Source organism: Pan paniscus, chromosome 11 (assembly GCF_029289425.2).
Source record: "Pan paniscus chromosome 11, NHGRI_mPanPan1-v2.0_pri, whole genome shotgun sequence".
Taxonomy (NCBI): Eukaryota; Metazoa; Chordata; class Mammalia; order Primates; family Hominidae; genus Pan; species Pan paniscus.
In genome coordinates, this window is record NC_073260.2 from 124,558,350 (window position 1) to 124,585,838 (window position 27,489).

Sequence of the window (27,489 nt, forward strand, 5' to 3'; positions counted from 1 at the left end):
CAGAAAATGTTGACTGAGGAATTACTCTGTGTTAGGTGCTGTTGTAGGAGCAAGGGATACAATGATGATCAAGGCAGATGCAGCCCTTACCTTCAGGTTGTGGAGTCCGGATACAGACTGGAGGCAGGCAGCTGTAAGATGTGTGACAAATGCTGCGCTGGATCAGCCCATGGTATTAGGAGAGCAGGTAAGGAAGGGTGGGGACGGGAGCGGACAACCTGGAGGAAGAGGCACCTAAGCAGAGTCCGGAAGGCTGAGGAGGAGTCAGCAAGTAAAAGAGAGGGGAATCATGACATGCCATCTCAACTGTAGGGCACGGCTAGCTGGCTGACTTAGCTGCTGTAACACCGGATTTTTGCAAGACTCCTTGAGTATTTCTCGTGGACTTGCGAACAAATCTGAGCAAGAAAACCACGTAATTTCTTTTATGCCCTGCCCAAGAAAGCCACCTGGAGGGGCAAGGGGACCTTAGCAGAAAGAAGCTGGAGGTGGGGGGAGAGCAGGGTGATATTACTCTCCATATGGTGGGGGGTGGACACCTCCCTGTCATATGGCTCGTAATATCCAGCGGGGGAGAGGGGGTTGACTTTCCCCTACGTTATTGGTAATATCACCCCCCTCTCTCCTGCTAAATATTAAGTACAGTATCACAGGTGGGGTGTACACCCCCGGCAATGTGTGAAGTAATATCAACTTCTCCCCCTCTGGATGTTAGAAACAATATCACAGGGGGGTGTACACCCCCCTGCGATCCTGGGAGTAACATCATCCTCTTTCCCCCGGATATTAGGAACAATATCACAGAAGGTGTTTACAACTTTTGCAATGTTGGGAGTAATATCATCCTCTCTCACCCTAGATATTCAGAACAACATGACATGGGAATTGTACCCTTCTGTTTATTGAGAGTAATATCATCCTCTCCCTTTCTGTATATTAGAAACAATATCACAGAGGGCTGTGTACACCCCCAGGAATGTTTTGAGTAATATTATCCTCTCTCTGCCTGGATATTTGGAACAATATGATAGGAGTTGTGTACACCCACTGTGATATTCGGTTTAATATCAACTTCTATCCCCTGGATATTGGGAGTAATATCTATTTTTAGCCCCTGGATACTAGGGACAATATCACAGGAGGGGTGTATACACACGGCGCTATTGGGAGTAATATCATTTTCTCCACCCCTTGATATTAGGTACAATATAACAGTGGGGACGTGTACCCCCTGGGATATTGGGAGTAATATTAATCTCTTCCCCTGTGGATGTTAGGAACAATATCACAGAAGGGGTGTATACCCCCAGCGATATTGGGAGTAAGATCATCCTCTCCCAACTTGGATATTAGGAACAATATCACAGAAGGGGTGTATACCCCCAGCAGATATTGGGAGTAATATCATCCTCTCCCAAAATGGAGATTAGGAACAATATCACAGGAAAGGTGTAAACCTCTTCTGATATTTGTGGTAATATCATCTCCTCCCCTCATTGATATTAGGAACGATATCACAAGGTGTGTACAGCCCCTGCGATATTGGGAGTAATATTATTCTCTCTTCCCCTGGATATTAGAAATAATATCACAGGCGGAGTGTACAGCCAACCCCCTGTGATATTGGGGGTAATGTCATCCTCTTTTAATCTGGATATTAGGAACAATATCACAGGGGGCTTGGACACTTCTTTCGATACTGGGAGTAATATCATCCTCTCCACAAGTAAATAGTAGGAAAAATATCAAAGGTGTGTACACCGCTTGTGATATTGGGAGTAATATCATCCTACCTCACCTGGATATTAGAAAAAATATCGGGGGGCATTTACACCACCTGCGATATTGGGAATAATATAATTTTCTACCCCAGTGGATATTTAGAACAATATCACAGGGGCAGTGTACACCCTCTGAGATATTGCGAGTAATATCGTTCTCACCCCGCCGCCCCCACCCCAGATATTAGGAACAATATAACAGGCAGATTATACACCTGCTGCAACATTGAAAGTAATATCATCCTTTTCCCCCTGGATATTAGGAACAATATCTTATGGGGGGTTTACAGCCCATTCCATTTTGGGAGTAATATCAACTTCTTCATTGCTGGAAATAAGAAACAATATAGCAGTTCTGGTGTACACACCCTGTGATATGGGCAGTAATATCATAGACTCTCCCCCGGCATACTACGAACAATATCAAAAAGGGGTGTATACCCACAGCGATTTTGGGATTAATATACTCTCCCCCCTGGATATTAGGAACCATATCAAAGAAGGAGTGTCTACCCCTTGCGATAGTGACAGTAATATCATCCTCTCCCTCCCTGGATATTAAGAACAATACCACAGAATTGGTGTACACCCACTACGATCATGGGAGTAACGTCATCCTCTAACCCCTGGATATGAAAAACAATATCACAGAGGAGGTGTACACCCCTCGCGATATGGCCGTAATATCATCGTCTCCTCCACTGCGTATTAGGAACAATATCAAAAGGGGTGTGTACACCTCCTGCGCTATTGGGAGTAATGTCATTCTCTTTTCCCCTGAATATGAGGAATAATATCACTGATGGGGTGTACAACTCCTACGATATAGGCAGTAATATCATCCTCTCCCAACCTGGATATTAGGAACAAAATAACAGGACATGTACACCCCCTGCGATAATGGGAATAATATCATCCTCTCTCCCACTTAATATTAGAAACCGTATCCCAGGAAGAGTGTAAACCCTCTGAGATATTGAGAGTAATATCATCCACTCCCTACCTAAATATTAAAAACAATGTCACGGGAGGGGTGTACACCCCTACAATATTGGGAGTAATATCATCCTCTCCCTCCCTAGTTATTAGAAACAATATAAAAGGGGTCACGTACACCCCCTGTGATATTGGGAGTAATATCATTCTAATCCCCCCTGGATATTAGGAAGAATATTATACAGGGGATGTACACCCCTTGACATATTGTGAGTCATATCATTTATCTTCCCTTGGACGTTAGGGACAACATCACGGGGCGGGGGGTGTCCCCTGTTATATTGAAATTATTATCATCCTCTCCCAAACTGAATATTAAAAACAACGTCACGGGGGTGTTGTGACCCCAGCAATATGGACAGTGCTATCATTGTCTCCCTCTCTAAATATTAAGAACAGTATCACAAGAGGGGTGTACACCCCCTGCGATATGGCCAGTAATATCATCGTCTCTACCTTTGGATACTAGGAACAACATCACAGAGGGTGTGTACACCCCCTGCGATATTGGGCATAATGTTAGCCTCTCTTCCCCTGGATATGAGGAACAATATCCCTGGTCGGGGGAGGTGGAGTACATTAAGAACAATATCTGAAGGAGGTGGGTGTACACCCCGTGAGATATTGGGTGTAGTATCATCCTCTCTTTCCTAGGATATTAAGAACAATATCACAGGAGGGGTGTACAGCCCCTGCGATATTGTGAATAATATCACCCTACCCCCCTCTCGATATAAGGAACAATATCCCGGGGTGGGTGTACATCCCCTGCGATATTGGGCGTAATGTCATCATCTCCCAACGTGGATATTGGGAATAATGTCACAGGGGGGTGTACACCTTCTTCGATATTGGGAGTAGTATCGTCCTCTCCCCTCGGGATTGTAGGCAAAATATGGAAGGGGTTTTACAACTCATGCGATATGGGCAGTAATATCATCCTCTCTCCACCTAGATATTAGGAACTATATCACAGGCGGCTGTACACTTGTTACGATATTGGGAGTAATATCATCCTCTCCCATCATGGATATTAAGAACAATATTCCAAAGGAGGTGTACACCCCCTGCGATACTGACAGTAATATTTGGCTCTCCCCTTCGGGATATTAGGAACAATATCGCAGGAGGTGTGTACAACCCCTGTGATATTGGGAGTAATATCGTCTTCTCCCCCTGAATATAAGGAACAATGTCACAGGAGGATGTACACCCCCTGGGATATTGGGAGTAATATCATTTTCTCCCCCTCGAGATATTCGGAACAATATCACAGTGGGTGTGTACAGCCGCTGCGACATTGCCACGGGTATCATCCTCTCCCTCACAGGATATAAGGAACAATGTCACAAGGGGTGTACACCCCCTGCGATATTGGGGGTAATATCTTCCCCTCCCCCGCTGGCTATTAGGAACAGTGTCACAGAAGGGGTGTCCACTCCCTGCTATATTGGGAGTGAGATCATCCTCTCTGTCCCCGGATATTAGGAACAATATCCCTAGGGAGTGTACACCTCCTGCAATATTGAGACTAACATCATCCTCTCGCCCCCTGGATATTAGGATCAGTATCACAGGGGTGGTGTACATCCCCTGCGAAACTGGAAGAAATATCATCCTCTCCACCTTTGGATGATAGGGACAATATCACGGGGGAAGTCTACGCCCCCTGCGATATTGGGAGTCATATCATCCTCTCCCACCCAGGATATTAGGAAAAAAGATGACCGAAGGGATGTATACCCACTGCGATATTTTTCATAATGTCATCCTCTACTCCCTGGCAATTAGGAATAACATCATAGAGGGGTGTACACTTTCTGTGATATTGGGAGTAACATCCTCTACCCCTCGGATATCGGGAACAATTATATTAAGTATTAATATTCATAAATATAACAATTAATAGAAATCATCGATATAAATAATTACTTTAAAGATAGTAAAAGTTAATACGGATTAAAAATATTAATGGTTACTATTAATAATTAATAGCAACCTCACAATAATAACATAATGATATCGGTAATTAATGTTACTTAATTAAATCAATACGTGATGTTGGTAATAAAACAATTAAGATTAATAACTAATATTGAAAAATGACAATACTAATAATTAATTTTAATCATGCATAAACATATTTAAAATAATCATTAATGATTAATAACGTTATACTATTAATTAATATTACCATTGATAATTATTAAGACATGTTTAACAATAATATTATTAAGATTGATGCTTAATAATTAATCGTATTATTTCTCCTAATACCGCAGGGGGTGTACACCTACCCGAGATATTGTTCCTAATGTCCAGGGATGGAGAGCATGATATTAGTTTTAATATCTCAGTAGGTGTACACTCACCCTGTGACACTGATCCTAATATCCAGGGAGTAGAGTATGACATGACTCCCAACATAGCAATGAATGTACAGCCACCCGGTGATATTGCTCCTAATATTCACGGAAGAAGCGTAGGATATTACTCCCAATATCGCAGGGAGTGTACACCTCTTCTGTGACATTGTTCCTGGTATCCCGCGGGGGAGAGGATGATGATAATTAAAGTATCGCAGGCTGTGTTCACTCACCCTGTGATATTGTTATAAATATCCTGAAAGGGAGAGGATGATATTACTCCCCGTAATAGATAGATATTACTCCCCATAACAGAGCAGGAGGTGTACACCCACCGTGTGATACTGTTCCTAATATTCAGAGGCAGAGAGGTCGATATTACTCTCAATATCGCAGGAAGTGTACACCCCCGTGTGAGATGGTTTAATAATATTCCAAGGCAGAGGGGTTGATATTACTACATTTATCGCAGAAAGTGTACACCCCCCCAGGGATGTTGTTCCCATGATCCTGGAGAGAAGAGGATGATATTAGTTTAAATATGACAGAAGGTGTACACGCCCTCACTGATATTGTTTCTAATTTCAGTGTGGGAGAGGAGGATATGACACCCAATATCACAGGGAGTAGAAACACAGCTGTGATACGGTTCTTAATATTCAGGGTGGAAGAGGATATTACTCCCAATACAGACGGGTGTACAACCTCTGCACACCGAGGGTGTACACCCATCTGTCAAACAGCACATAATTTCCAGAGGGGGAGATATTACCCCCAATATAGTAAACAGGCTGTGAGTCCACCGTGGATCGTAATAACTCGGGGGGGAGAGGAGGTGGCTCTTACTCCCCATATCGCGGGGGGTGCCTCACCCCACTGCGAGGTGGATCATAATAGCGAGGGGGGGGAGAAGGGGTGGCTGTTACTCCCCATATCGCGGAGGGTGCCTCACCCCCCTGACATGTGGATCGTAATAAATAGCCGGGGGGGGGGAAAGGGGGTGGCTCTTACTCCCCATATCTCAGGGGGTGCCTCACACCCCTGCAATGTGGATCATAATAAATAGCTGGGGGGGAAAGGGGGTGGCCCTTACTCCCCATACCGCGGGAGGTGCCTCACCCCCTGCGATGTGACCTGTGTCCATTGTGAGCATTCTCTTTTTTCCTGCTATTAGGAACAACTTCACAGAGTGTGTGTACACAGCCTGCGATATGAAAACTAATATCCTCTGCACCTCCGCATGTACGGACCATATCACACACTGGGTGTACACTTTTTGCGGGATTTGGGGTCATATCATCCTGTGTTTCCCTAAATAGTCGGGGAAATATCACAGGCCTATTCGGAGGCACATCCTACTTTTGCTACTGGAAATTAGGAGTAATGTCACAGATGGGGTGTAAAGCCGCTGTCATATTTGAAGTAATATCATGCTCTCCCCCACTAGTTGTGACGCACAGTATCACAGGGGGTATATACCTTCTGCGGTATTGGGAGTAATATCATCATCTCTTCCTTTACATGATAGGAACAACATCAGAGACGGGGTGTACACCCCGTGTGTTTTTGAAAGCAATGTCATTCACTCTTCTTCTAGATTTTACGATTCATATCACAGGCGGGGTGTGCACCCCTTCTTATATTGGGAGTCATCGGATCCTTTTTCAAGCTGTATATTTAGAACAATATCCCATGGGGCTGTACATGTCTTCGATACTGGTCGTAATATCATCTTGTCCTTTCCTGGATACAAGAAAAAATATCACAGACGAGGTGTACACCCCTTCTAATATTGGGAGTAATATCACCTCTCCCCATGTGGTTATTGAGGACAAAATCACAGGGTGGTGTACAGTTCCTACTTTATTGAGAGTAATATCATCCACTCACCCCCTGGATATCAGGAGCCACATCACAGAAGAGTTGTACACCCCTTCGATATTGTCAGCAATATCACCGTCTTCCCACCTAGATATTAGGAACAATACCCCGGGGGGCTTGGGGGTGTACACCCACTGCGAGATCCAGAGTAATATCAGCCTTTTCCCGCTGGATATTAGGAAGTATATCACAGGTGTGTGTGCACCTTCTGCGATATTGGGAGTAATATCAGCCTCTACCCCGCTGCATATTAGGAACAATATACGGGGGGCGTGGGGGTTACGCTCCCTGCGATATTGAGAGTAATGTTATTCTCTTCTCCCTGTACGTTAGGAACTATATCACGGGGTCTCTACACCTTCTGCCATGTTGGGATTAATGTAATCCTCTCCCCCCATTGAATATCAAAAACAATATCACAGAAGGGCGTACACCCTCTGCGATATGGCCAGTAATATCATCGTCTCTACCTTTGGATACCAGGAACAACATCACAGAGGGTGTGTACACCCCCTGCGATATTGGGCATAATGTTAGCCTCTCTTCCCCTGGATATGAGGAACAATATCCCTGGTCGGGGGAGGTGGAGTACATTAAGAACAATATCTGAAGGAGGTGGGTGTACACCCCCTGAGATATTGGGTGTAGTATCACCCTCTCTTTCCTAGGATATTAAGAACAATATCACAGGAGGGGTGTACAGCCCCTGCGATATTGGGAGTAATATCATCCCCTCCCCCTCTCTATATAAGGAACAATATCCCCGGGTGGGTGTACATTCCCTGCGATACTGGGCATAATGTCATCATCTCCCAACGTGGATATTGGGAATAATGTCCCAGGGGGGTGTACACCTTCTTCGATATTGGGAGTAGTATCATCCTCTCCCCTCGGGATTGTAGGCAAAATATGGAAGGGGTTTTACAGCTCATGCGATGTGGGCAGTAATATCATCCTCTCTCCACCTAGATATTAGGAACTATATCACAGGCGGCTGTACACTTGTTACGATATTGGGAGTAATATCATCCTCTCCCATCATGGATATTAAGAACAATATTACCAAAGAGGTGTACACCCCCTGCGATATTGACAGTAATATTTGGCTCTCCCCTTCGGGTTATTAGGAACAATGTCGCAGGAGGTGTGCACAACCCCTGCGATATTGGGAGTCATATCATCTTCTCCCCCTGAATATAAGAAACAATATCACAGTGGGTGCGTACAGCCGCTGCGACGTTGCCACCAGTATCATCCTCTCCCTCCCAGGATATAAGGAACAATGTCACAAGGGGGCGCACACCCCCTGCGATATTGGGGGTAATATCTTCCTCTGCCCCGCTGGCTATTAGGAACAATGTCACAGAAGGGGTGTCCACTCCCTGCTATATTGGGAGTGAGATCTTCCTCTCCATCCCTGAATATTAGGAACAATATCCCTAGGGAGTGTACACCTCCTGCAATAGTGAGACTAAGATCATCCTCTCGCCCCCTGGATATTAGGATCAATATCATAGGGGTGGTGTACACCCCCTGCGAAATTGGAAGAAATATCATCCTCTCCACCTTTGGACGTTAGGGACAGTATCACGGGGGAGGTCTACGCCCCCTGCGATATTGGGAGTCATATCATCCGCTCCCACCCAGGACATTAGGAACAAGATGACTGAACGGAGGTACACCCGCAGCGATATTTTCAATCATGTCATCCTCTACGCCCTGGCAATTAGGAGAAACATCATAGAGGGGTGTACACTTTCAGCGACATCGGGAGTAATATCCTCTCCCCCACAGATATCGGGAACAGTTATATTAATTATTAATATTAATAAATATATTAATTAATAGTAATCATCGATATTAATTATTGCAATAGAGATAGTAAAAGTTAATACGGATTAAAAATATTAACAATTACTATTAATAATAACAATATCACTATTAATAATAAAATAATGATATTAATCAATGTTACATAAATCAGTCATAAGTGATGTTGGTAATAAAACAATATTAAGATTAATAACTAATATTGAAAAATGACATTAATACAGATAATTTTAATCATGCAATCGTACATTTAAAATAATCATTAATGATTAATAACGTTATACTATTAATTAATATTACCATTGATAATTATTAAGACTGATGTTTAACAATTAATATTATTAAGATTGATGCTTAATAATTAATCATATTATTTCTCCTAATACCGCAGGGGGTGTACACCTACCCGAGATATTGTTCCTAATATCCAGGGATGGAGAGCATGATATTAGTTTTAATATCTCAGTAGGTGTACACTCACCCTGTGACACTGATCCTAATATCCAGGGAGTAGAGTATGACATGACTCCCAACATAGCAATGAATGTACAGCCACCCGGTGATATTGCTCCTAATATTCACGGAAGAAGCGTAGGATATTACTTCCAAAATCGCAGGGAGTGTACACCTCTTCTGTGACATTGTTCCTGGTATCCCGAGGGGGAGAGGATGATAATAATTCCAGTATCGCAGGCTGTGATCACCCACCCTGTGATATTGTTATTAACATCCTGAAAGGGAGAGGATGATATTACTCCCCGTAATAGATAGATATTACTCCCCATAACAGAGCAGGAGGTGTACACCCACCCTGTGATATTGTTCCTAATATTCAGAGGCCGAGAGGTCGATATTACTCCCAATATGGCAGGAAGTGTACACCCCCGTGTGAGATGGTCCTTAATAATATTCCAAGGCGGAGGGGGAGATATTACTCCCAATATCGCAGAAAGTGTACCCCCCCAGGGATATTGTTCTCATGATCCTGGAGGGAAGAGGATGATGTCACTTTAAATATCACAGAAAATGTGCACGCCCCCACTGATATCGGTTCTAATTTCAGTGTGGGAGAGGAGGATGTGACGCCCAATCACACCTGCAGTAGAAACACAGCTATGATACTGTTCTTAATATTCAGGGAGGAAGACAATGATATTACTCCCAAAACAGACGGCTGTACACCCTCTGCACACCGAGGGTGTACCCCCATCTGTGAAATAGTTTATAATTTCCAGAGGGGGAGATGATATCACTCCGAATACCGTAAACAGGCTGTGAGTCCACCGCGGATCCTAAAAACCAGGGAGGGAAGAGGGGCTGGCAATTACTCCCCGCATCGTGGGGGGTGTCTCACCCCCTTGCGATGGGGGTCCTAAGAGCCAGTGGGGGATGAGGGGCTGGCTCTCAGTCACTGCCTTGCGGGTGGTCCTTCCCCCCGCTGCGATGGGGGTCCTAAGAGCCAGGGGGGGAAGAGGGGCTGGCTCTTACACCCTGCATCAAGGGGGGTCCCGGCGATGGGGGTCCTAAGAGCCACGGGGGAAGAGGGGCTGCCTCTCAGTCCCCGCCTTGTGGGGGGTGCCTCCTCCCCCTGCGATGGGGGTCCTAAGAGCCAGGGGGGGAAAGGAGCTGGCTGTCAGTCCCTGTCTCGCGGGGGTGCCTCCCCGCTCCGGGATGGGGTCCTAAGAGCCAGTGGGGGATGAGGGGCTGGTTCTCAGTCCCAGCCTCGCGGGGGTGCCTTCCCCCCAGGCGATGGGGATCCAAAGAGCCAGGGGGGTAAGAGGGGCAGGCTCTCATTCCCCGCCTCGCGGGGGGTGGCTACCTCCCCTGCGATGGGGGTCCTTAGAGCAAGGAAGGGAAGAGGGGCTGGCTCTCAGTCCCCACCTCGCCAGGGGTGCCTCTCCCCCCCTGCGATAGGTGTCCTAATAGCCAGGGGGGGAAGAGGGGCTGGCTCTCAGTCCCCGGCTGGCGGGGGATGCCTCCCCGTGCTGCAATGGGGGTCCTAAAAGCCAGGGGGTGAAGAGGGGCTGGCTCTCAGTCCCTGCCTCACGGGTGGTCCTTCCCCCCGCTGCGATGGGGGTCCTAAGAGCAAGGGGGGGAAGTGGGGCTGGCTCTCTGTCCCCGCCTCGCGGGGAGTGCCTCGCACCCTTGCGATGGGGGTCCTAAGAGCCAGGGGGGGAAGCGGGGCTGGCTCTCAGTCACCACAGCATGGGGGGCCTTTCTGTTCTGGTTTTGCCCAAGAGTAAGCTTATTTGCATCTGGTTCTAGCAGGGCAGTTGCTGCGAAGGCCCTCAAAAAGGGGGGCCATCCTTTAGAAACCCTGTCTAGCTGTTTAGAGAGGTAGGCCACCGGTCTCAGCCAGGGCCCCACAGTTTGGGTTTAAAGTCCAGCTGCCATCTTTTCTCTGACGCATACAGTGGAAAAGGCTTTGTGAGATCGGGTACCCCGTCGGCTGGGGCTTTCAGAAGTTTTTCCTTTAAGTCATGAAAGACTTGCTGTTGTTGGAATCCCCATTCCAAAAGTTCCCGGTCCCCGCCCCCTTTGTGACATCATACAAAGGCATGGCTAATACTGCAAAGTTGGGCTCCGCAGTCTACAAAACCCCACAGCTCCTAGGAATTCTCTCACCAGCCTTCTGCCCTTAGGCTCCGGAAGATTGCAAATGACCTGCTTTCTTTCGGATCCCGGGCTGCTTTCGCACACCTGTCGAATAGTAAATCCCAAATAAGCTACCTGCGGTCGTCGGCAGATCTGAGTTTTCTTCTTGGACAGCTAATAGCCACAGCCCTCCAGGTCGGTCCTAAGGATCTTAGAATCCGCGATGGGGGTCCTAAGCCACGGGAGGAAGAGGGACTGGCTCTCAGTCCCCGCCTCGCAGGGTGTGCCTCCCCCGTGTGATGGGGATCCTCAGAGTTGGGCGAGGAAGAAGGGCTGGCTCTCAGTCACCGCCTCGCGGGGGGTGCCTCCTCCCCCTGCGACGGGGGACCTAAGGGCCAGTGGGGGAAGAGGGGCTGGCTCTGAGACCACGCCTCACTGGGGGTGCCTCCCCCCACTGCGATGGGGGACCTAAGGGCCAGTGGGGGAAGAGGGGCTGGCTCTGAGACCCCGCCTCGCTGGGGGTGCCTCCTCCCCCTGCGATGGGGGTCCTAAGAGCCGGGGGGGAAGAGGGGCTGGCTCTCAGTCCCCGCCTCGCGGGGGGTGCCTCCCCCCCTTTCGATGGGGGTCCTAAGAGCCAGGAGCGGAAGAGGGGCTGGCTTTCTGTACCCGCCTCGCGCGGGGTGCCTCCCTGCCCTGTGATGGGGGTCCTAAGAGCCAGAAGGCTTAGAGGGGCTGGCTCTCAGTCCCCGCCTCGCGGGGGGTGCCTTCCCCCCTGCGATGGGGGTCCTCACAGCCAGAGGGGGAAGAGGGGTTGGCTCTCAGTCCCCGCCTCGCCGGGGGTGCCTCCTCCCCCTGCGATGGGGGTCCTAAGGGCCCAGGAGGAAGAGGGGCTGTTTCTCAGTCCCCCGCTTGCGGGGGGTGCCTCCCCTCCCTGCGATGGGGCTCCTAAGAGCCAGGGGGGAAAGAGCGGCTGGCTCTCAGTCCCCTCCTCGCGGGGGGTGCCTCGCCCTCCTGCGATGGGGGTCCTGAGAGCCAGGGGCAAAAGAGCGGCTGGCTCTCAGTACACGCCTCGCGGGGGGTGCCTCCCCCTCCTGCGATGGGGGTCCTAAGAGTCTCCGGGGTAAGAGGGTCTGGATCTCAGTCACCGCCTCGCGGGGGGTGCCTCCCCTCCCTGCGATGGGGGTCCTAAGAGCCAGGGGGGAAAGAGCGGCTGGCCCTCAGTCCCCGCCTCGCAGGGGGTGCCTCCCCATCCTGCGATGGGGGTCCTAAGAGTCTCGGGGGTAAGAGGGTCTGGATCTCAGTCCCCGCCTCGCGGGGAGAGCCATGCTACCCTGCGATGGGGGTCTTAAGAGCCAGGCAGGGAAGAGGAGTTGGCTCCCAGTCCCCGCCGCGCCGGGGGTGCCTCCCCCCCACAGCGATGGGGGTCCTAAGAGCCATGGGGGGAAGAGGGGCTGGCTTTCAGTCCGGGGAGCCTCCCCCCCCTCGCGATACGGATCCTAAGAGCCGGGGGGGAACAGGGGTTGGCTCAGTCCCCGCCTCGCGGGGGGTGGCTCGCTCCGCTGAGATGGGCATCCTAAGAGCCAGGGGAGGAAGAGGGGGAGAGGATGATGATAATTTCAGCATCGCAGGCTGTGTTCACCCAGCCTGTTAAACTGATATTAGTATCCTGAAAGGGAGAGGATGATATTACTCCCCATAACAGACAGATATGACTCCCCATCGTAGAGCACGAGGTGTACACCCGCCCTGTGATTTTCTTCCTCATATTCAGAGACCGAGAGGTTGATGTCACTCCCAATATCGGAGGAAGTATACACCCCCGTGTGAGATGTTCCTTAATGATATTCCACGGCGGAGGGGGTGATATGACTACATACATGGCAGAAAGTGGAAACCCCCCAGGGATATTATTCCCACGATCCTGGAGGGAAGAAGATGATGTTACTTTCAATATGACAGAAGGTGGATGAAGTGGTGGACTGCCCCTCCACACCTGTGAGTATTTCTAGTTGGGTGGGACGAGAGACTGAGAAAAGAAATAAGACACAGAGACAAAGTGTAAAGATACAACAGTGGGTCCAGGGGACCGGCGCTCAGCACACCAAGGACCTGCACCGGCACCAGCCTCTGAGTTCCCTCAGTTGTTATTGATTATGATTTTCATGATTTTAGCAGAAAGGAATGTAGTAGGAGAGCAGGGTGATGATAAGGAGAGAGTCAGCAGAAGACATGTGAGCAAAAGAATCCATGTCATAATTAGGTTCAAGGGAAGGTACTATGACTGGACGTGCACGTAAGCCAGATTTGTTTCTCTGCACCCAAACATCTCAGTGGAGTAAAGAAGAACAAGGCAGTGTTACTGCAAACATGTCTCGCCTCCCGCCACAGGGCAGCTTTTCTCCTATCTCAGAGTTGAACGAATGTACAATCGGGTTTTACACCGAGACATTCAGTTCCCAGGGGCAAGCAGGAGACAGTGGCCTTCCTCCATCTCAGCTGCAAGAGGCTTTCCTCTTTTACTAATCCACCTCAGCACAGACCCATTATGGGTGTCGGGCTGGGGGACGGTCAGGTCTTTCACATCCCATGAGGCTATATTTCAGACTATCAGATGGGGAGAGAGCTTGGACCATACCCTGCTTTCAAGGGCAGAGGTCCCTGTGGCTTTCCACAGTGCATTGTGTCCCCGGTTTATTGAGACTAGAGAATGGCGATGACTTTTACCAAGTATACTGCTGGTAAACATTTTGTTAACAAGGCACGTCCTGCACAGCCCTACATCCCTTAAACTTTGATTTTATACAACACATGTTTTTGTGAGCTCCAGGTTGGGTCAAAGTGGCTGGGGCCAAGCGGCTAGGGCAAAGCTACAAATTAACAACATCTCAGCAAAGCAATTGTTTAAAGGACAGGTCTTTTTCAAAATGGAGTCTCTTATGTCTTTCCTTTCTACATGGACACAGTGACAGTCTGATCTCTCTCTCTTTTCCCTACAGGTGGACACGCCCCCACTGATATTCCTTCTAATTGCAACGTGGGAGAGGAGGATATGACACGCGATATCGCAGGGAGCAGAAACACCCCTGTGATACTGTTCTTCATATTCAGGGAGGAAGAGGATGATATTACTCCCAATACAGACGGGTGTACACCCTCTGTACACAGAGGGTGTACACCCGTCTGTGAAAGAGTTCGTAATCTCCAGAGGGGGAGATGATATTACTCACAATATGGTAAAGAGGCTGTGAGTCCACGGAGGATCCTCAGAGCCAGCGGGGGAAGAGGGGCTGGCTCTGAGACCCCGCCTCGCTGGGGGTGCCTCCCCCCACTGCGATGGGGGTCCTAAAGGCCAGTGGGGGAAGCGGGGCTGGCTCTGAGACCCCGCCTCGCTGGGGGTGCCTCCCCCCCCTGCGATGGGGGTCCTAAGGGCCAGTGGGGGAAGAGGGGCTGGCTCTGAGACCCCGCCTCATGGGGGGTGCCTCCCCCCCCTGCGATGGGGGTCCTAAGGGCCAGTGGGGGAAGAGGGGCTGGCTCTGAGAACCTGCCTCACGGGGGGTGCCTCCCCCCCTGTGATGGGGTTCCTAAGGGCCAGTGGGGGAAGAGGGGCTGGCTCTCTGTACCCGCCTTGCAGGGGGTGCCTCTGCCCCGTGATGGGGGTCCTAAGAGCCAGAAGGCTTAGAGGGGCTGGCTCTTTGTACCCGCATCGCGGGGGGTGCCTCCCCACCCCGTGATGGGGGTCCTAAGAGCCAGAAGGCTTAGAGGGGCTGGCTCTCTGTACCCGCCTCGCGGGAGGTGCCTCCCACCCCCGTGATGGGGGTCCTAAGAGCCAGAAGGCTTAGAGGGGCTGGCTCTCTCTACCCGCCTCGCGGGGGGTGCCTCCCCCCGCCGTGATGGGGGTCCTAAGAGCCAGAAGGCTTAGAGGGGCTGGCTCTCTGTACCCGCCTCGCGGGGGGTGCCTCCCCCCCCCCGTGATGGGGGTCCTAAGAGCCAGAAGGCTTAGAGGGGCTGGCTCTCTGTACCCGCCTCGCGGGGGGTGCCTCCCCCCCCAGTGATGGGGGTCCTAAGAGCCAGAAGGCTTAGAGGGGCTGGCTCTCAGTCTCCGCCTCGTGGGGGGTGCCTCCCCCCCTGCGATGGGGGTCCTAAGGGCCAGTGGGGGAACAGGGGCTGGCTCTGAGACCCCGCCTCACTGGAGGTGCCTCCTCCCCCTGCGATGTGGGTCCTAAGAGCCAGGGGGGGATGAGGGGCTGGCTCTCAGTGCCCGCCTCTCGGGGAGTGCCTCCCCTTCCTGCGATGGGGGTCCTAAGAGCCAGGAGGGGAAGAGGGGCTGGCTTTCAGTCACCACAGCTTGGGGGGCCTTTATGTTCTGGTTTTTCCCAAGAGTCAGCTGATTTGCTTCTTGTACTAGCAGGGCAGTTGCTGCCAAGGCCCTCAAACAGGGGGGCCATCCTTTAGAAACCCTGTCTAGCTGTTTAGAGAGGTAGGCCACCGGCCTCAGCCATGGCCCCACAGTTTGGGTTTAAAGTCCAGCTGCCATCTTTTCTCTGACGCATACAGTGGAAAAGGCTTTGTGAGATCCGCTAGCCCCTGGGCTGGGGCTTTCAGAAGTTTTTCCTTTAAGTCATGAAAGACTTGCTGTTGTTGGAATCCCCATTCCAAATGTTCCCGGTCCCCGCCCCCTTTGTGACGTCATACAAAGGCGTGGCTAATACTGCAAAGTTGGGCTCCGCAGTCTACAAAACCCCACAGCTCCTAGGAATTCTCTCACCAGCCTTCTGCCCTTAGGCTCCGGAAGATTGCAAATGACCTGCTTTCTTTCGGATCCCGGGCTGCTTTCGGACACCTGTCGAATAGTAAATCCCAAGTAAGCTACCTGCGGTCGTCGGCAGATCTGAGTTTTCTTCTTGGACACCTAATACCCACAGCCCTCCAGGTCGGTCCTAAGGGTCTTAGAATCCTCGATGGGGGTCATAAGCCAGGGGGGCAAGAGGGACTGGCTCTCAGTCCCCGCCTCGCGGGGTGTGCCTCCCCCGTGTGATGGGGATCCTCAGAGTTGGGCGAGGAAGAAGGGCTGGCTCTCAGTCACCGCCTTGCGGGGGGTGCCTCCCCTCCCTGCGATGGGGGTCCTAAGAGCCAGGGGGGAAAGAGCGGCTGGCCCTCAGTCCCCGCCTCGCGGGGGGTGCCTCCCCTCCTGCGATGGGGGTCCTAAGAGAAATGGAGGGAAGAGGGGCTGGCTCTCAGTCCCCGCCACGAGGGGGTGCCTCCCCCCCTGCGATGGGGGTCCCAAGAGCCAGGGGGGGAAGAGCGGCTGGCTCTAAGTCCGCGCCTCGCCAGGGGTGCATCCCCCCACTGCGATGGGGGTCCTAAGAGCCAGGGGGGAAGAGGGGCTGGCTCAGTCCCCACCTCGCGGGGGGTGGCTCGCTCCGCTGAGATGGGCATCCTAAGAGCCAGGGGAGAAAGAGGGGGAGAGGATGATAATTTCAGCATCGCAGGCTGTGTTCACCCAGCCTGTTAAATTGTTATTAGTATCCTGAAAGGGAGAGGATGATATTACTCCCCATAACAGACAGATATGACTCCCCATCGTAGAGCACGAGGTGTACACCCGCCCTGTGATTTTCTTCCTCATATTCAGAGACCGAGAGGTTGATGTCACTCCCAATATCGGAGGAAGTATACAGCCCCGTGTGAGATGTTCCTTAATGATATTCCACGGCGGAGGGGGTGATATGACTACATACATGGCAGAAAGTGGAAACCCCCCAGGGATATTATTCCCACGATCCTGGAGGGAAGAAGATGATGTTACTTTCAATATGACAGAAGGTGGATGAAGTGGTGGACTGCCCCTCCACACCTGTGAGTATTTCTAGTTGGGTGGGACGAGAGACTGAGAAAAGAAATAAGACACAGAGAGAAAGTGTAAAGATACAACAGTGGGTCCAGGGGACCGGCGCTCAGCACACCAAGGACCTGCACCGGCACCAGCCTCTGAGTTCCCTCAGTTTTTACTGATTATGATTTTCATGATTTTAGCAGAAAGGAATGTAGTCGGAGAGCAGGGTGATGATAAGGAGAGAGTCAGCAGAAGACATGTGAGCAAAAGAATCCATGTCATAATTAGGTTCAAGGGAAGGTACTGTGACTGGACGTGCACGTAAGCCAGATTTGTTTCTCTGCACCCAAACATCTCAGTGGAGTAAAGAAGAACAAGGCAGTGTTACTGCAAACATGTCTCGCCTCCCGCCACAGGGCAGCTTTTCTCCTATCTCAGAGTTGAACGAATGTACAATCGGGTTTTACACCGAGACATTCAGTTCCCAGGGGCAAGCAGGAGATAGTGGCCTTCCTCCATCTCAGCTGCAAGAGGCTTTCCTCTTTCACTAATCCACCTCAGCACGGACCCATTACGGGTGTCGGGCTGGGGGACGGTCAGGTCTTTCTCATCCCATGAGGCTATATTTCAGACTATCACATGGGGAGAAAGCTTGGACAATACCCTGCTTTCAAGGGCAGAGGTCCCTGCGGCTTTCCACAGTGCATTGTGTCCCCGGTTTATTGAGACTAGAGAATGGCGATGACTTTTACCAAGTATACTGCTGGTAAACATTTTGTTAACAAGGCACGTCCTGCACAGCCCTACATCCCTTAAACTTTGATTTTATACAACACATGTTTTTGTGAGCTCCAGGTTGGGTCAAAGTGGCTGGGGCCAAGCGGCTAGGGCAAAGCTACAAATTAACAACATCTCAGCAAAGCAATTGTTTAAAGGACAGGTCTTTTTCAAAATGGAGTCTCTTATGTCTTTCCTTTCTACATGGACACAGTGACAGTCTGATCTCTCTCTCTTTTCCCTACAGGTGGACACGCCCCCACTGATATTCCTTCTAATTGCAACGTGGGAGAGGAGGATATGACACGCGATATCGCAGGGAGCAGAAACACCCCTGTGACACTGTTCTTCATATTCAGGGAGGAAGAGGATGATATTACTCCCAATACAGACGAGTGTACACCCTCTGTACACCGAGGGTGTACACCCGTCTGTGAAAGAGTTCGTAATCTCCAGAGGGGGAGATGATATTACTCACAATATGGTAAAGAGGCTGTGAGTCCACGGAGGATCCTCAGAGCCAGCGGGGGAAGAGGGGCTGGCTCTGAGACCCCGCCTCGCTGGGGGTGCCTCCCCCCACTGCGATGGGGGTCCTAAGAGCCAGTGGGGGAAGAGGGGCTGGCTCTGAGACCCCGCCTCGCTGGGGGTGCCTCCCCCCCTGCGATGGGGGTCCTAAGGGCCAGTGGGGGAAGAGGGGCTGGCTCTGAGACCCCGCCTCGTGTGGGGTGCCTCCCCCCCATGCGATGGGGGTCCTAAGGGCCAGTGGGGGAAGAGGGGCTTGCTCTGAGAACCCGCCTCACGGGGGGTGCCTCCCCCCCTGTGATGGGGTTCCTAAGGGCCAGTGGGGGAAGAGGGGCTGGCTCTCTGTACCCGCCTTGCGGGGGGTGCCTCCCCCCCTGTGATGGGGGTCCTAAGAGCCAGGAGCAGAAGAGGGGCTGGCTCTCTATACCCGCCTCGCGGGGGGTGCCTCCCCCCCCCGTGATGGGGGTCCTAAGAGCCAGAAGGCTTAGAGGGGCTGGCTCTCTGTACCCGCCTCGCGGGGGGTGCCTCCACCCCCCGTGATGGGGGTCCTAAGAGCCAGAAGGCTTAGAGGGGCTGGCTCTCAGTCTCCGCCTCGTGGGGGGTGCCTCCCCCCCTGCGATGGGGTTCCTAAGGGCCAGTGGGGGAAGAGGGGCTGGCTCTGAGACCCCGCCTCACTGGAGGTGCCTCCTCCCCCTGCGATGTGGGTCCTAAGAGCCAGGGGGGGATGAGGGGCTGGGTCTCAGTGCCCGCCTCTCGGGGGGTGCCTCCCCCCCTGTGATGGGGTTCCTAAGGGCCAGTGGAGGTAGAGGGGCTTGCTCTCTGTACCCGCTTGGGGGGTGCCTCCCCCTCTGTGATGGGGGTCCTAAGAGCCAGGAGCAGAAGAGGGGCTGGCTCTCTATACCCGCCTCGCGGGGGGTGCCTCCCCCCCCGTGATGGGGGTCCTAAGAGCCAGAAGGCTTAGAGGGGCTGGCTCTCTGTACCCGCCTCGTGGGGGGTGCCTCCCCCCCCCGTGATGGGGGTCCTAAGAGCCAGAAGGCTTAGAGGGGCTGGCTCTCTGTACCCGCCTCGCGGGGGGTGCCTCCCCCCCCGTGATGGGGGTCCTAAGAGCCAGAAGGCTTAGAGGGGCTGGCTCTCTCTACCCGCCTCGCGGGGGGTGCCTCCCCCGCCCGTGATGGGGGTCCTAAGAGCCAGAAGGCTTAGAGGGGCTGGCTCTCTGTACCCGCCTCGCGGGGGGTGCCTCCCCCCCCGTGATGGGGGTCCTAAGAGCCAGAAGGCTTAGAGGGGCTGGCTCTCTGTACCCGCCTCGCGGGGGGTGCCTCCCCCCCCGTGATGGGGGTCCTAAGAGCCAGAAGGCTTAGAGGGGCTGGCTCTCAGTCTCCGCCTCGTGGGGGGTGCCTCCCCCCCTGCGATGGGGGTCCTAAGGGCCAGTGGGGGAACAGGGGCTGGCTCTGAGACCCCGCCTCACTGGAGGTGCCTCCTCCCCCTGCGATGTGGGTCCTAAGAGCCAGGGGGGGATGAGGGGCTGGCTGTCAGTGCCCGCCTCTCGGGGAGTGCCTCCCCTTCCTGCGATGGGGGTCCTAAGAGCCAGGAGGGGAAGAGGGGCTGGCTTTCAGTCACCACAGCTTGGGGGGCCTTTATGTTCTGGTTTTTCCCAAGAGTCAGCTGATTTGCTTCTTGTACTAGCAGGGCAGTTGCTGCCAAGGCCCTCAAACAGGGGGGCCATCCTTTAGAAACCCTGTCTAGCTGTTTAGAGAGGTAGGCCACCGGCCTCAGCCAGGGCCCCACAGTTTGGGTTTAAAGTCCAGCTGCCATCTTTTCTCTGACGCATACAGTGGAAAAGGCTTTGTGAGATCCGCTAGCCCCTGGGCTGGGGCTTTCAGAAGTTTTTCCTTTAAGTCATGAAAGACTTGCTGTTGTTGGAATCCCCATTCCAAATGTTCCCGGTCCCCGCCCCCTTTGTGACGTCATACAAAGGCGTGGCTAATACTGCAAAGTTGGGCTCCGCAGTCTACAAAACCCCACAGCTCCTAGGAATTCTCTCACCAGCCTTCTGCCCTTAGGCTCCGGAAGATTGCAAATGACCTGCTTTCTTTCGGATCCCGGGCTGCTTTCGGACACCTGTTGAATAGTAAATCCCAAGTAAGCTACCTGCGGTCGTCGGCAGATCTGAGTTTTCTTCTTGGACACCTAATACCCACAGCCCTCCAGGTCGGTCCTAAGGGTCTTAGAATCCTCGATGGGGGTCATAAGCCAGGGGGGCAAGAGGGACTGGCTCTCAGTCCCCGCCTCGCGGGGTGTGCCTCCCCCGTGTGATGGGGATCCTCAGAGTTGGGCGAGGAAGAAGGGCTGGCTCTCAGTCACCGCCTCGCGGGGGGTGCCTCCTCTCCCTGCGATGGGGGTCCTAAGAGCCAGGGGGGAAAGAGCGGCTGGCCCTCAGTCCCCGCCTCGCGGGGGGTGCCTCCCCCCCTGCGATGGGGGTCCTAAGAGAAATGGAGGGAAGAGGGGCTGGCTCTCAGTCCCCGCCACGAGGGGGTGCCTCCCCCCCTGCGATGGGGGTCCCAAGAGCCAGGGGGGGAAGAGCGGCTGGCTCTAAGTCCGCGCCTCGCCAGGGGTGCATCCCCCCACTGCGATGGGGGTCCTAAGAGCCAGGGGGGAAGAGGGGCTGGCTCAGTCCCCGCCTCGCGGGGGGTGGCTCGCTCCGCTGAGATGGGCATCCTAAGAGCCAGGGGAGAAAGAGGGGGAGAGGATGATAATTTCAGCATCGCAGGCTGTGTTCACCCAGCCTGTTAAATTGTTATTAGTATCCTGAAAGGGAGAGGATGATATTACTCCCCATAACAGACAGATATGACTCCCCATCGTAGAGCACGAGGTGTACACCCGCCCTGTGATTTTCTTCCTCATATTCAGAGACCGAGAGGTTGATGTCACTCCCAATATCGGAGGAAGTATACAGCCCCGTGTGAGATGTTCCTTAATGATATTCCACGGCGGAGGGGGTGATATGACTACATACATGGCAGAAAGTGGAAACCCCCCAGGGATATTATTCCCACGATCCTGGAGGGAAGAAGATGATGTTACTTTCAATATGACAGAAGGTGGATGAAGTGGTGGACTGCCCCTCCACACCTGTGAGTATTTCTAGTTGGGTGGGACGAGAGACTGAGAAAAGAAATAAGACACAGAGAGAAAGTGTAAAGATACAACAGTGGGTCCAGGGGACCGGCGCTCAGCACACCAAGGACCTGCACCGGCACCAGCCTCTGAGTTCCCTCAGTTTTTACTGATTATGATTTTCATGATTTTAGCAGAAAGGAATGTAGTAGGAGAGCAGGGTGATGATAAGGAGAGAGTCAGCAGAAGACATGTGAGCAAAAGAATCCATGTCATAATTAGGTTCAAGGGAAGGTACTATGACTGGACGTGCACGTAAGCCAGATTTGTTTCTCTGCACCCAAACATCTCAGTGGAGTAAAGAAGAACAAGGCAGTGTTACTGCAAACATGTCTCGCCTCCCGCCACAGGGCAGCTTTTCTCCTATCTCAGAGTTGAACGAATGTACAATCGGGTTTTACACCGAGACATTCAGTTCCCAGGGGCAAGCAGGAGATAGTGGCCTTCCTCCATCTCAGCTGCAAGAGGCTTTCCTCTTTCACTAATCCACCTCAGCACGGACCCATTACGGGTGTCGGGCTGGGGGACGGTCAGGTCTTTCTCATCCCATGAGGCTATATTTCAGACTATCACATGGGGAGAAAGCTTGGACAATACCCTGCTTTCAAGGGCAGAGGTCCCTGCGGCTTTCCACAGTGCATTGTGTCCCCGGTTTATTGAGACTAGAGAATGGCGATGACTTTTACCAAGTATACTGCTGGTAAACATTTTGTTAACAAGGCACGTCCTGCACAGCCCTACATCCCTTAAACTTTGATTTTATACAACACATGTTTTTGTGAGCTCCAGGTTGGGTCAAAGTGGCTGGGGCCAAGCGGCTAGGGCAAAGCTACAAATTAACAACATCTCAGCAAAGCAATTGTTTAAAGGACAGGTCTTTTTCAAAATGGAGTCTCTTATGTCTTTCCTTTCTACATGGACACAGTGACAGTCTGATCTCTCTCTCTTTTCCCTACAGGTGGACACGCCCCCACTGATATTCCTTCTAATTGCAACGTGGGAGAGGAGGATATGAGACGGGATATCGCAGGGAGCAGAAACACCCCTGTGACACTGTTCTTCATATTCAGGGAGGAAGAGGATGATATTACTCCCAATACAGACGAGTGTACACCCTCTGTACACCGAGGGTGTACACCCGTCTGTGAAAGAGTTCGTAATCTCCAGAGGGGGAGATGATATTACTCACAATATGGTAAAGAGGCTGTGAGTCCACGGAGGATCCTCAGAGCCAGCGGGGGAAGAGGGGCTGGCTCTGAGACCCCGCCTCGCTGGGGGTGCCTCCCCCCACTGCGATGGGGGTCCTAAGAGCCAGTGGGGGAAGAGGGGCTGGCTCTGAGACCCCGCCTCGCTGGGGGTGCCTCCCCCCCTGCGATGGGGGTCCTAAGGGCCAGTGGGGGAAGAGGGGCTGGCTCTGAGACCCCGCCTCGTGTGGGGTGCCTCCCCCCCATGCGATGGGGGTCCTAAGGGCCAGTGGGGGAAGAGGGGCTTGCTCTGAGAACCCGCCTCACGGGGGGTGCCTCCCCCCCTGTGATGGGGTTCCTAAGGGCCAGTGGGGGAAGAGGGGCTGGCTCTCTGTACCCGCCTTGCGGGGGGTGCCTCCCCCCCTGTGATGGGGGTCCTAAGAGCCAGGAGCAGAAGAGGGGCTGGCTCTCTATACCCGCCTCGCGGGGGGTGCCTCCCCCCCCCGTGATGGGGGTCCTAAGAGCCAGAAGGCTTAGAGGGGCTGGCTCTCTGTACCCGCCTCGCGGGGGGTGCCTCCACCCCCCGTGATGGGGGTCCTAAGAGCCAGAAGGCTTAGAGGGGCTGGCTCTCAGTCTCCGCCTCGTGGGGGGTGCCTCCCCCCCTGCGATGGGGTTCCTAAGGGCCAGTGGGGGAAGAGGGGCTGGCTCTGAGACCCCGCCTCACTGGAGGTGCCTCCTCCCCCTGCGATGTGGGTCCTAAGAGCCAGGGGGGGATGAGGGGCTGGGTCTCAGTGCCCGCTTCTCGGGGGGTGCCTCCCCCCCTGTGATGGGGTTCCTAAGGGCCAGTGGAGGTAGAGGGGCTTGCTCTCTGTACCCGCTTGGGGGGTGCCTCCCCCTCTGTGATGGGGGTCCTAAGAGCCAGGAGCAGAAGAGGGGCTGGCTCTCTATACCCGCCTCGCGGGGGGTGCCTCCCCCCCCGTGATGGGGGTCCTAAGAGCCAGAAGTCTTAGAGGGGCTGGCTCTCTATACCCGCCTCGCGGGGGGTGCCTCCCCCGCCCGTGATGGGGGTCCTAAGAGCCAGAAGGCTTAGAGGGGCTGGCTCTCTGTACCCGCCTCGCGGGGGGTGCCTCCCCCCCCCCGTGATGGGGGTCCTAAGAGCCAGAAGGCTTAGAGGGGCTGGCTCTCTGTACCCGCCTCGCGGGGGGTGCCTCCCCCCCCCGTGATGGGGGTCCTAAGAGCCAGAAGGCTTAGAGGGGCTGGCTCTCAGTCTCCGCCTCGTGGGGGGTGCCTCCCCCCCTGCGATGGGGGTCCTAAGGGCCAGTGGGGGAACAGGGGCTGGCTCTGAGACCCCGCCTCACTGGAGGTGCCTCCTCCCCCTGCGATGTGGGTCCTAAGAGCCAGGGGGGGTGAGGGGCTGGCTCTCAGTGCCCGCCTCTCGGGGAGTGCCTCCCCTTCCTGCGATGGGGGTCCTAAGAGCCAGGAGGGGAAGAGGGGCTGGCTTTCAGTCACCACAGCTTGGGGGGCCTTTATGTTCTGGTTTTTCCCAAGAGTCAGCTGATTTGCTTCTTGTACTAGCAGGGCAGTTGCTGCCAAGGCCCTCAAACAGGGGGGCCATCCTTTAGAAACCCTGTCTAGCTGTTTAGAGAGGTAGGCCACCGGCCTCAGCCATGGCCCCACAGTTTGGGTTTAAAGTCCAGCTGCCATCTTTTCTCTGACGCATACAGTGGAAAAGGCTTTGTGAGATCCGCTAGCCCCTGGGCTGGGGCTTTCAGAAGTTTTTCCTTTAAGTCATGAAAGACTTGCTGTTGTTGGAATCCCCATTCCAAATGTTCCCGGTCCCCGCCCCCTTTGTGACGTCATACAAAGGCGTGGCTAATACTGCAAAGTTGGGCTCCGCAGTCTACAAAACCCCACAGCTCCTAGGAATTCTCTCACCAGCCTTCTGCCCTTAGGCTCCGGAAGATTGCAAATGACCTGCTTTCTTTCGGATCCCGGGCTGCTTTCGGACACCTGTCGAATAGTAAATCCCAAGTAAGCTACCTGCGGTCGTCGGCAGATCTGAGTTTTCTTCTTGGACACCTAATACCCACAGCCCTCCAGGTCGGTCCTAAGGGTCTTAGAATCCTCGATGGGGGTCATAAGCCAGGGGGGCAAGAGGGACTGGCTCTCAGTCCCCGCCTCGCGGGGTGTGCCTCCCCCGTGTGATGGGGATCCTCAGAGTTGGGCGAGGAAGAAGGGCTGGCTCTCAGTCACCGCCTCGCGGGGGGTGCCTCCTCTCCCTGCGATGGGGGTCCTAAGAGCCAGGGGGGAAAGAGCGGCTGGCCCTCAGTCCCCGCCTCGCGGGGGGTGCCTCCCCCCCTGCGATGGGGGTCCTAAGAGAAATGGAGGGAAGAGGGGCTGGCTCTCAGTCCCCGCCACGAGGGGGTGCCTCCCCCCCTGCGATGGGGGTCCCAAGAGCCAGGGGGGGAAGAGCGGCTGGCTCTAAGTCCGCGCCTCGCCAGGGGTGCATCCCCCCACTGCGATGGGGGTCCTAAGAGCCAGGGGGGAAGAGGGGCTGGCTCAGTCCCCGCCTCGCGGGGGGTGGCTCGCTCCGCTGAGATGGGCATCCTAAGAGCCAGGGGAGAAAGAGGGGGAGAGGATGATAATTTCAGCATCGCAGGCTGTGTTCACCCAGCCTGTTAAATTGTTATTAGTATCCTGAAAGGGAGAGGATGATATTACTCCCCATAACAGACAGATATGACTCCCCATCGTAGAGCACGAGGTGTACACCCGCCCTGTGATTTTCTTCCTCATATTCAGAGACCGAGAGGTTGATGTCACTCCCAATATCGGAGGAAGTATACAGCCCCATGTGAGATGTTCCTTAATGATATTCCACGGCGGAGGGGGTGATATGACTACATACATGGCAGAAAGTGGAAACCCCCCAGGGATATTATTCCCACGATCCTGGAGGGAAGAAGATGATGTTACTTTCAATATGACAGAAGGTGGATGAAGTGGTGGACTGCCCCTCCACACCTGTGAGTATTTCTAGTTGGGTGGGACGAGAGACTGAGAAAAGAAATAAGACACAGAGAGAAAGTGTAAAGATACAACAGTGGGTCCAGGGGACCGGCGCTCAGCACACCAAGGACCTGCACCGGCACCAGCCTCTGAGTTCCCTCAGTTTTTACTGATTATGATTTTCATGATTTTAGCAGAAAGGAATGTAGTAGGAGAGCAGGGTGATGATAAGGAGAGAGTCAGCAGAAGACATGTGAGCAAAAGAATCCATGTCATAATTAGGTTCAAGGGAAGGTACTATGACTGGACGTGCACGTAAGCCAGATTTGTTTCTCTGCACCCAAACATCTCAGTGGAGTAAAGAAGAACAAGGCAGTGTTACTGCAAACATGTCTGGCCTCCCGCCACAGGGCAGCTTTTCTCCTATCTCAGAGTTGAACGAATGTACAATCGGGTTGTACACCGAGACATTCAGTTCCCAGGGGCAAGCAGGAGACAGTGGCCTTCCTCCATCTCAGCTGCAAGAGGCTTTCCTCTTTTACTAATCCACCTCAGCACAGACCCATTACGGGTGTCGGGCTGGGGGACAGTCAGGTCTTTCTCATCCCATGAGGCTATATTTCAGACTATCAGATGGGGAGAGAGCTTGGACCATACCCTGCTTTCAAGGGCAGAGGTCCCTGCGGCTTTCCACAGTGCATTGTGTCCCCGGTTTATTGAGACTAGAGAATGGCGATGACTTTTACCAAGTGTACTGCTGGTAAACATTTCGTTAACAAGGCACGTCCTGCACAGCCCTACATCCCTTGAACTTTGATTTTATACAACACATGTTTTTGTGAGCTCCAGGTTGGGTCAAAGTGGCTGGGGCCAAGCGGCTAGGGCAAAGCTACAAATTAACAACATCTCAGCAAAGCAATTGTTTAAAGGACAGGTCTTTTTCAAAATGGAGTCTCTTATGTCTTTCCTTTCTACATGGACACAGTGACAGTCTGATCTCTCTTTCTTTTCCCTACAGGTGGACACGCCCCCACTGATATTCCTTCTAATTGCAACGTGGGAGAGGAGGATATGACACGCGATATCGCAGGGAGTAGAAACACCCCTGTGATACTGTTCTTCATATTCAGGGAGGAAGAGGATGATATTACTCCCAATACAGACGGGTGTACACCCTCTGTACACCGAGGGTGTACACCCGTCTGTGAAAGAGTTCTTAATCTCCAGAGGGGGAGATGATATTACTCACAATATGGTAAAGAGGCTGTGAGTCCACGGAGGATCCTCAGAGCCAGCGGGGGAAGAGGGGCTGGCTCTCAGTCCCCGCCTCGCGGGGGTGCCTCCCCCCACTGCGATGGGGGTCCTAAGAGCCAGTGGGGGAAGAGGGGCTGGCTCTGAGACCCCGCCTCGCGGGGGGTGCCTCCCCCCCCTGCGATGGGGGTCCTAAGGGCCAGTGGGGGAAGAGGGGCTGGCTCTGAGACCCCGCCTCACGGGGGGTGCCTCCCCCCCCTGCGACGGGGGTCCTAAGAGCCAGCGGG

At 53.1% G+C, this 27,489-nt stretch overlaps 1 pseudogene; it reads left to right on the top strand.

Moving 5' to 3' along the window:
• Positions 1 to 1,632: 1,632 nt before the first annotated feature.
• On the top strand, positions 1,633 to 27,411 carry LOC129398686 (collagen, type I, alpha 1a-like; annotated as a pseudogene).
• The last annotated feature ends 78 nt before the right edge of the window (positions 27,412 to 27,489 follow it).